We start from the raw sequence: 10,536 nt of genomic DNA, 5'->3' as shown, positions 1-10,536 counted from the left end.
TGCCATTCTGAGCTTTTCCCATGAAAAAGAACACACACAATGCGGGCACACCCTTTCGCAAAAATAAGCTAATTCGTGGAATAAAAGGAAGATGAAGAAGTCAGAGTGCCCTCAGCTCAGGAATGCCAGGAATCCCCGGAGGAATGCGTACGGGCTGGCGGCAGCGGCACCCCCGACACACCTCGGTCTCGGCGACCCGCGAGGGGCTCTTCGCCGACCGAGCAGCCCGGGGCTCCTGACCTCAGCGCCCCCCAGCCCGGCCAGTGCGCGGTCACCTAGAGCCAAGGCCGACACAGGCACCTCCAGCTGAGGCACCGCAACCACCGCACAGGCTGGTACACGCACTTGGGGAAAAGAGCCCCTACTCTTCACAGCTGGGACGGAAAACTCGGAAATAGGTCTTATCGGAGTGTTTTCCCGGAACTCCCTCGCCCCTCCGCGGCCCATTCCGCACGCTCGCCCCAGGGGCGGCATAGCCGCCGCTCGCCAGCTCAGCCCCGAGGAACGTTCCGGGGGAAGGCCTGCCCCGACACGGTGCTCCACCGGCCTCCCCGCGCGTTACCGGCGGTCGTAGAGGGAGAGCCGTGTTGTTCTCCCCTCGCGCCAGAGAGAAAGCGGCACCCTCGGCCTTTCAGAAAGCGTGTTTAACGGGTCGAGGTAGAGGAGGGAAGCCAGCCCCTCAGCTGGGGGAGCCACCTCCACAGCCGCAGGCGGCAACCCAACACGGCGACGTCCCCTGTGCCTGCCGCGCTCCGCTCAGGTCGCGCCACAGCCCAGTGCCGCCCGGCCCCGGCCATCTCTGCAGAGAGAACAGTGCGACGCGGTCCTCCCCCCCAACTCGGCGCCCAGAGCTTCCGTCGCAACCAGCTACCGCTCTCCCCATCCGTCCCGAGCCGCCTCACCCTGTGAGGGGGTCTCCAGTGAACTTCGTGCCGCTCTTGCCGTCACCCCACCAGCCGCGCTCGCCGCTGGAGCTCAGAACGGACTGCCCGCCCCTTCCAGCGGGGGAGGGGGTGCCGGGGCCGCGCCCGGGCCGGGCCGGGGAGGAGCCAGGCGGGGGGCGCTCCCTCAGGTGAGCTTGGGGGCTGCCTCTGGCGCGCGCGGCGGTTTCCCGCCCTTTCCCGCCTCGCTGACGGCCGTTGGACGCCCTGAGAGGGAGAGTGGCGCGCGGGATCTCCTCAGGTTGGGGCCCTCTGACAGACACCTATAAACGGCAAACAGAGGGCAAAAACACCGGACTCCGCCTTTGTTCAGGCTGCGCAAACGGTGCCAAGACGAAAGGGGGTGGCTGGAACAATCTGCAGCAGAAATCCAGCCGCAGGCCCAGGTACTGTTGTCAGCTCGAGGCCGCCTGACAGCCGTGTTTGCTTCCCTCCGCGAGCGGGACCCGCCGGGCGCGGAGGTGGCTGGCGATGCTCCTGCCCTGGAGGGAAGAGCTGAGGCGGCAGAAGGACGGGGCAGGGCAGGCGCGGGTTTGAGCGTGTGTTGGAGGGAAGGACCGAGGAGCTGGGCCACGGCGTGCCCGTACTGCTCCGAGAGCAACGTCATGAGCACGTCTGGGCACACGTGAGCTCTCTTCACCGTTTGGGGTGATTTTTCACAGTGTCTTAAGTTAGACTGGAAACACCACAACAAGGTGTTTGTAGATTTCCAGAACATTCTACATGTATAGTTAGGACTGAGCTGCTGCTGTAGGGCAGCATGACTGCTTCCCTTGACCCATGTGTGAAGGACACGTGGTTTGCAAGTGTCATACAAAACAATACAGTGACTAGAAGCATGTGACCAGATTTGCTCCTCGGATAATTTCTACTAGTAGAAATCTGTTCTCGAGATTTGAATCACGTAAAACAAGCAGCGTTGTCAGGGAGAAAAGTTGGGGGGGAACAACAAAACCTTATATATGTCCTTACAGAGTTGTTACACAGTTGTTACACAGGAGAAGGATGGATAGGCACTGATCCTGGTTTAAAATCTGGCTGCGCTTGGTGATCACTGTTCACATTTCTGCCTGAGCTGCTCTGTTACCTGTTACACGTTCTGAGGAAACAAGCCCAGTTAGCAAACACTGTTGTATGGAATTGTATTACATATAATTGTATGGATTTTCTATAGAGAATGTCCCTGTCTTAATTAGGATATATAAACAGAAGGGGTTCAACTAGGAGAGCAGCTCTACCCAACACAGCATCAAAGTTGACACTTCTAGGGCACTGTGTCCAGATTTAGGTGTGAATTGGACAAATTACAAACAGTTCTAAAGAGGCATCTAGTGAGGTGATTGCAGACATCTAACAATGATTTCTTTTGCTGACAGGGTGCGACAGGGGCTATAAAGGCTTCTGTTGTGGAAAAGCACACCTCTACATAATGTATTCAGTTCATTCTCCCTGAAAATGGACGTTGATAGGAAAGTCATAGATTGTGAATTTTTATGCCCTTGATACTGGGTTGACTTGTCAGAAGAATGCTTATGAGACAGAAAAGCCAAAATGTGTTACCATCTTGATCTTTTACAGACTTCAACATTTAACACTTGCTTTTCATGTATGCTATTTTCATATAAGCAGAGACCACGACTAATCTTGGAGCTGTTTACATAAAAGATATATATAGTTTGCTTAGCCCCTTTCACTAGTTTTCAGAAAGCACATGGTTTTTACCTCCACCCCCTCTAACTGATAAAACTTAGAAATAAAGAATGGAAAGGAAAGAAAGTAATTAAAACTTATTGGCTTTGTTTTTTTTTCCCTTCAGTTATATCAGCTATGTGTCAAGGTTTTGGGTTGAATTCACAGACACTCTGTATATGGCTGTATTTTATTACAGTTAAAGTGTGAAGAAATATGCTGACAGTTTGTTCAGCATTGTAGTTTTGTAACATATGAAGGAATTGAGCTTAATAGAAAACAAAATGTTTCATTTTGTAGTGTAGTTTAAGAGGTGTATACACTTAATTTTCAGGTTATTGTTAAGAGGTTAATTAAAACAGGTGTTAATCGGTTATGTTATACAAGAAAATATTTCCATTGCTTTTAGAAGCAAGCTAAAAAAATAAAATTAAATATTCATTTCTTGCTAAAACAACGGGGCTCTGATAAATATTAGTAACTATGATATAGTCTGTAATTATTTTTTTCACAGTGTATTACATATAAGATAGCAGCTCAGGATACAATTCAATTCCTGTCTGGCCTGCTCAGCATTAAGCTGCTTAGAAAACCGTTCTCCTGGTCTGTGCTGAGTTTAGAAGAATTGTTTCATATGATAATTAGCCCAAGACATTTTCTTTCTTATTTTTTGCTTTATTTTCTGTAGTAAATGGAAAAAAAGAGACAAAAAAGTGGAACCAGCACAATTGCTAAATTCTTATATTGGCTATGAGTATCCCAGACTGAAAAGGAGATGTTTGAGTGGATTTTGACTCAAAGCTCTATCCTATACTTTCTGAGCCTTTGAGGAAACCTTAATTTCAACCTTTAAATTTGCATTAAAACTGTAGTTTGAATCAAACATTGTCAAACAGTTTCTCCCAGATCTTTGGCATACTTGAACCCAAGTTCTAGAAGCACATGTAAAATAATACTGCTACAAACATTAAGACTTTGTTCACTAAAAACCATAGTCCAGCTGCAATATGGCAAAAGTACAAGGTTATCCAGTGAGGTAAGAATTTTTTGAAGGAACTTATGCAATCATAGCAATAAGCTAAAATTGCACTGAAGATAGAGTTAGGTCATACACAGAATGTCATTTCTGTGCAGGCTAACCATTTCCTTTCCCACCCGTCATCCACTTACTTTTCTCTCCTCTTCTTTAAATGAAGGCTTTGGTCCTTGTTTACAAAACCGGATGACACTATGATTAATGTCTCTTTGTCCAGGCAGCGTATTATCAGGCAGTTGTGAAATACAATACAAAATGGAGCATGCAGCTAAAGCAAAAACAAACAGCAATGCCCTACCAGCTTGTGCTGTAGATTAGTTCCAGCTGCTTGCGACCCCAGCACACCTTGGGTGCCCAATAGCACTCCCGAAATTCAGCTGTCATTTTACATTGAGTCAGGTTGTATTGAAAGCGTGGTTTATTAGTGCTATTCTTGGCTCCTCCTAGCAAAATGTATCTCTATCTGTTCATACTCAACTACACATTGAAGTGAATTTTGAGACTTTATTATAGCCTCCTGATTTCCTTGCAGGAAAGTATATGACCCAATAATCAGTGTAACAAAAAGTTGTTCTCACGGTATATTATAACTTTGAAACACTGCTTCTAATTAATCTTTTACAATACATCTTGCAAATTTTTTCAAATTATTATAAAAGACTAGATACCTGTTGCTTAAGAAATGTTATCCCTGTTATTACTGTATTCAGTAAGATATCAAATAGATATTTTTATCTTTCTTACATAAAGAAACAATCTTCAAAATTTGCATCTTCTAGTTTTCACTGACTTGTTTTTTCAAAACATTATCATGGGCAGAATGTTTACAGAGTTGATTCTGAAATTACACCTGTAAAATTGTATCTATCTCAGTCATTTAAACAAACCTCAAGCACTTTTGAGTTATATGAGCATAACAAAGTACCCTTTTATAAAAATCAGACTACTTTGGCTATCCTAGAGCACCAAGGAACAGTTCTATTTTAAGTATTAAATTTACTGGGGTGTAAATTTATTTTCAGAGGAGAGTTTGAGTCATTTAAAGAAATTTAATTTTACACTTTTACCAGCTGCTTTTTATGTAAATATATTTTCAGAGTAGAGTTTGGGTCATTTAAAGAAATTCAATTTTACACTTTTACCAGCTGCTTTTTAATGTATGACCTCTGTATTTTAACTTGAAAGACAAATACTCAGAAAGGGAAGCCCTTAGTTTTCCACCTTTCTTATTTCTTCCTCTCTTTTTGAAGTCCCTTCCTTTTTTCCTCTTTATCCTTTTTTCTTTTTGGAGGTAGCCCCTGTCTTTTACATTTGTCATCTCTTGTTCTCCTTTTTCTCTATTCTCCCATATACAACTGTCAAATGCACAGGTTACTATGGATACAGCCCAGAGCACTGAGTTCCTCCTATCTCTAACCCAGTTGTGCAATGTAGAGGCATGTAATAATATTCCAAAAAAGCCTGAGTCATCCCAGCTGTTAGGTATCTATTGAAGAACATCTTTACATTGCAGGAGAATAAGATGTGGTAAATTAAATGTGTTAAAATGACATATGTAATAGTAGAATAAGAAATCAGCATTTTCAGTTGTCTTCAACATTGGAAAATACCTCTTTATAAAAGTTAGCTTTACTGTCTCTAGCTAACCTGTGGTGAGGAAAAAGGAAATTAAGGTTTAAATTGTAACTTGTCTTCTATAGAATTTAGTTCCGTTTTAGTTAGCTCAAGTTTACAGATACTCTTCCTACTGAAGACAGTGCAATTATTAATCTTATGTATCTGGAAATCAGGAGATCAGGAGTAAGATACAATATTCAAAGGTGTAAGATGAGATGAAAAGTTTAAAAGCTGTTGAGGGGAAAATATGACACAAAGATCAGATAATATGACAGTTTCAATATTAATTTAACAAATACATAGTCTAGTAATTAAGTGAATAATTTGTACAGATATGAACTTCAGTTTAAGATTTTGGACTCTGTTCTACATCTACCCACTATGAGACTTTCTGACCTCTCATTCTTCTCCTTGCACAACTTTTGGCTATATCCGTATTTTTTCCTTCATCTTAACAGCACAGTCTTGCTCCCACTAGCCTTATTCAAGTAATCCTAGCAATGACAAGAAGTTTTTCCAAAACCAGCCTGAAGAATCCTAGGTACTACTAAGTGCATCTACATTAAAGTTCCAGAAACCACTGTGACTTCTCTTCTCTACTGTGGTCTGTGTGACTCGTGTTGGTCAAGTCCAACCTGCTAGGATTTAGCTGTGCCCGTGCTGCAGGAACAAACTGGTGTTTTGGAAGTAGCATAGACTGAATCTCTGTTTTCACAAATACATGAAGTTAGTAATTTGTTGGCATTGTCAATGTATTTATTTGAAGAAAGCTTGAAGGATGCATTGTTTCACTCACTGCAAATGTAAACATTGATTAATTTATCACAGAACTAGTAATGTAGTAAATTAAATGGTTCATACACTTTCTGTGTGTAGATCTTAAGAACTAATGTTATCTTTTTTCTATGTGTTGCATATCTCTTTCTATTTTCTATACTCAATATTAGGAAACTGTACTAGGCATTGTAGAGCTCCATGCAGATCCATACCAAAAATGCTTTACGATCTAAGTAGACAAAGGATTTAATCACAAAAAGAGACTATAAAATGTGCTATGCTGAAATCAAAATCATGTATCATGGCAAGAAAATGCAGAGGCTTCCTGAGTAATTTAACAGTTCCTTTTCTCATCCTGAAATAACATGCATATGTGTAATGGTGAGCAAATGTAAGTATTTTTGGTATTTAAATTTTACTCTACACATAGATGTTTGCAAAATTAACATCTAAATTCTTAAGATGGGCATCCAAAGATTACATCCTGGGGACGTAATATATTCTGTCTCTCTCAGAAATACTAATTTCAAATCTTGTTTTACCTTTTTTGTAATACCTTTTTTTATTTAAGGTATCTTTCTTTTGTTTACAATGCATATCAAAGATTATCTTGGTTTAGGGTATGCAGGCAATTTAACATATGTGTGGTGTACTGAGGAAGACAGTGCATAAAATAAAATTAATATTTTCATGGTTTAAACTGTATTATTGATTAAAAATACAGCAGGACAAAGTTTTACTTGCTTTATTGTATCTTTTTAGGATTTGCAGACATTGCATCATGTATTCAGTTTTCTTAAAAATGTGTGTCTTTGATGAGAACTAAGGCAAATATGAAGCAAAGAATTTAGGCTCCTATTTCCCGTTGAAATTAAGTTATTATAATAGGGAGGTGAAACATGAAATACATTCTTGGGTTTAGACCCAGATAACTTTTGAAACAGAGAGAAAATCATCATTATCCCATGTAAAAATTTACTTTTTTTCCTTACAGACATGCATTAATTATTGATTTTTTTTTTCCTCCTTCTTCTACTTTTCGACAAAGATAAGGAAACTTTTCCAACCCTATGGAAGTCTAAAGCAGTATCTGATCCAAAACCCGTCTCCTTACTCAGTTTTGGTCTGTTGGCCAGTACACCTTTATGCAGTTATGCAATTGCACCACCTGGTGGCTAAAATTAGTTTAACCGGTATGATCATTCACGAACGTATCTGAGTAGCTTGAAAATCAAGACCATAAAGAAAAGATTATCTTTAATATTCTTAAGCTTATTTTAATTTCTAGCCACTTAACCAGGTGAAGTAATATAATTTAAATAGTTTTGTGAAACAATATTTTAGAATAGATACAAATTTTTCAGTAATGTTCCATATAAGAAACTTTTAAGTACTGACTTTCAAAGATCTTTCTGGTTTAAAGGTAAAGCATCACTCCCAATTCACCTGCAGAATCTTAATTACTATTGCATTGAATACTTAAGAAAATATCTCTATCTTTGCAAATCTAGGCAGACCCAAAAAGACAAGTTAAGAAAGATAAGTTTCAGAGGATTGGAATTTCCAACCTTTATAGATTTGTTTTGTCAGGACTGATGCAGAAAACTTCTTATTTAAGTGTCTTATTCAATCCTACTCATTTCTATATGACATATACAGTTATTCAAGCTTAAACATGGAAAAATATTTAGGGCTAAACATACCACTTGAAGACAGAAGCTGGGAAAAGGGAGGTAAAATGAATGAGTGATTGGAAATCCTTTGGGTTTTTATATTTTTCAAGGAAGAAAAAAAAAAGGTAGCAGAAACCAGAGCAAAGTCAGTTCTCTCTTAACTAAGAAAATATATCCAAATATATATTTAAAATATATATTTTAAAAATAGAAAATATATTTGAAAAAATAAATGAGCAATAGAAGAAAGAATTTTAACCTATAAGACACTACTCTGTCTCTTCTTACTTTGATGTTCCAGGAAGGAATTGTCGTGTGTTTTGTGGGAACTGCTACCCAAAATCAAGCAAAACGTAAGTATTTGCACAGTAGAATGTACATATGTATCATAAGCATTTCATGGGGTTGGTTGTTTTGTTTTTCAGTTCTACTTGTGAACAAAATACTTGTTTTGCACAACTCTTACAAAAAAGTATTCTGAGAACTAAAACCAAGAGCAAACAAAATTAATTGAGGGAAAGTAGTTCATCCTGGCCTTTACCATGGGTTATTCCTTGCTTTCTTTTGAAAATACCACACACTGTCTTATTATGGGTTTCCATTTCTGATCCCACAACCGTCCATTGTCTTAAGAAGTTTACAGGCTAATTATGAGTAAGCCCAGTATACTTACAGTATTTTAAATCCTCAAATGTAGAGGCTTCAGTGATGAAATAGGTTCTGTCTTTGGCACTTGTGAAGTCTGCTCGTATTTACAGGGGCTTAAAGCACTCATAGAGATATATTCGTATAGATTTGACACTATACTGATAAACAAAAGTGATACTCTAGTTTTCATTTAATACTGGGGGGTTTTAGGTAGGAGAGCTTTTCCTTGTTAGTGTTTTGTGACTGTAGAGGGTGCTGTTAAAATACTGGTGATTGTACTACTACATGACAATCAATTTCTCTTTCTGTAAAGCTTATCAATGTTAGAATGTGTACGTTTACAAAGAAAGTTGTACATCTAGTTGGGTTTATTTTGGATATGGGTAACAGTCATTATCCACATTTGTGTATATACATCCCTGGAAACTTTTCTGGTTTTAGTTTATTTTTGCAAATATGTTTCTGCCAAACAGTGATATTATTGTCTGAGAAAACTATTGACGTTATCTCAAACAAGCTGAAAGAAATACTAAATAGAACGTATTTTTACTTGCAAGGTCATTCAGAGTTGTATAAGAGCTTATTGTTCTGAAGAAGTCATTTAAATATGCACAGAAAATTCTTTAGTTACATGAAGCTGATGCTCCCACATTGCACTATCTGGAATTCTGTTGAGAAAGATTTAATTTTATTTTACTTTGGTTTGTCTGTCATTTCTTTGATTGCTCTACCATACTCCCAATCTATCTGTTTTTATATTTCTCTAACCAAATTAACGGGGGGGAATAGCCTAGATACAATAGACTAAAACAAACTTTATCCTGCTGTATTTTTCTCTCAACTGTGCAGTATATATTTCCTTTAATATAAAATTATGTGTTCCCCTCAGTACAGCCAAGAAATGATCGAGTTAATTCTGTGCGCTTGAGAAATATTACCTCCTTCTAGAGAGGGTAGAGTCTTAAACCTCAGAAAGGTAACATTTTTATTTTAATAATCAGAACTGCAGTAAGCCTGTTTTAGAGCAGTGTGAGGAGAGTTAACATTTCTGAGGTCAGGACCTTTCCTGTGAGTAGGCTATGGCTTCTGCCAGCAATGCTCTATCAGTCATGGTTGAGATGAGGTGTGATCCTTGACTGACTGTGTCAAAAAAAGCCTGTACCATAACATACACTTACAGCAGCAAAACTACACTTTCTCTTGAGTAGGTTTTATGTTGGGAGAAGATGAAGTGCAGGCTGCAGAAGCACAGTTTTCTCAACCTAAACTTTTCAACAATTACTCTGCTTCTTATACTGGGTTTGTATGCTTACTGTGAAAAGGTACTCTTACACATGAACTCTGGTAATAAGAACTTTCACTAGTGGTCACTCATTTGAAATACAGACATTATACAAAATTAACCCTATTTCAGACCAGGTCTACGAAAGATATTTATTGTATATTAGTGTCACAAAGCCTCTGACTTGTGACTATACTTTTGTAACAGCTCTACTGTAGGCCCAGTTTAGAGCATAGAAGTCAGTGCAGCTTGTTTTGTCTGGGAAATCCCTCTGAGCTTTTTTTGGCTAACTTCAACAGCATCTATTTTAGGGAGACTTTGCCAAGATCATTAAATCAGGAAACTTTTTAAGCATAGACCAAGCTTAACAGATGTTTGCTGGCTTCTAATGAAATGAACTTGGCCCATTCCTATCTCCAGTTTCTGCGTGAAATTCATCACTCTATGAACTTGCAGTTTAGGGCATGTCCCTTAACACTTTTGTACACTATATCATGCAAAGGGGACTTTATGTTAACTTGGATTTGCAGGCTTGCCATGTTAATTGTCAAAAGAAATTCTGCCTTTGTGAGAGCAGAAAAAATTAACTAGCCTCGCACATCAAGCAAGTCTCTGATAGAGTAAATGATACTGCCCTAGGTCTGATGGTGGAAAATACTTCTGATGTGAGTCATGTAACAGGGGAACACAATGATAGGCCAAAAAAAAAGGTTTGTCTCATAGAACTTTCCTTCCTTAGGATTTAGTATTAAGTAGTAATTTGAACAAACAAAACTAGGCCTCCCCAACTGTGAGGAATACCCTAGCTATCAAGATAAACAGTCAAGTTTAATTTGCTTTCTATCACAAGTATTTCTTGTGGGCAGTGTTTTA

The 10,536-nt window shown here is 39.5% G+C and overlaps 1 long non-coding RNA gene across 1 annotated transcript in view; it reads left to right on the top strand.

Annotated features, from left to right (window-relative positions):
* Window positions 1-821: 821 nt before the first annotated feature.
* LOC133209094 (uncharacterized) overlaps window positions 822-10,536 on the top strand; it is a 32,113-nt gene continuing 22,398 nt past the window's right edge. Inside the window, exon 1 of the long non-coding RNA XR_009724590.1 lies at window positions 822-1,072. This is a non-coding gene — a long non-coding RNA (uncharacterized LOC133209094). The remainder of the gene's footprint in view (window positions 1,073-10,536) is intronic.

The sequence above is a fragment of the Neopsephotus bourkii genome, unplaced genomic scaffold (assembly GCF_033783945.1).
Source record: "Neopsephotus bourkii isolate Nb327-2 ecotype Australia unplaced genomic scaffold, CSIRO-AGI_Nbou_v1 NB_318, whole genome shotgun sequence".
NCBI classification, from domain to species: domain Eukaryota; kingdom Metazoa; phylum Chordata; class Aves; order Psittaciformes; family Psittacidae; genus Neopsephotus; species Neopsephotus bourkii.
This window is presented reverse-complemented; position numbering and strand designations above follow the sequence as displayed.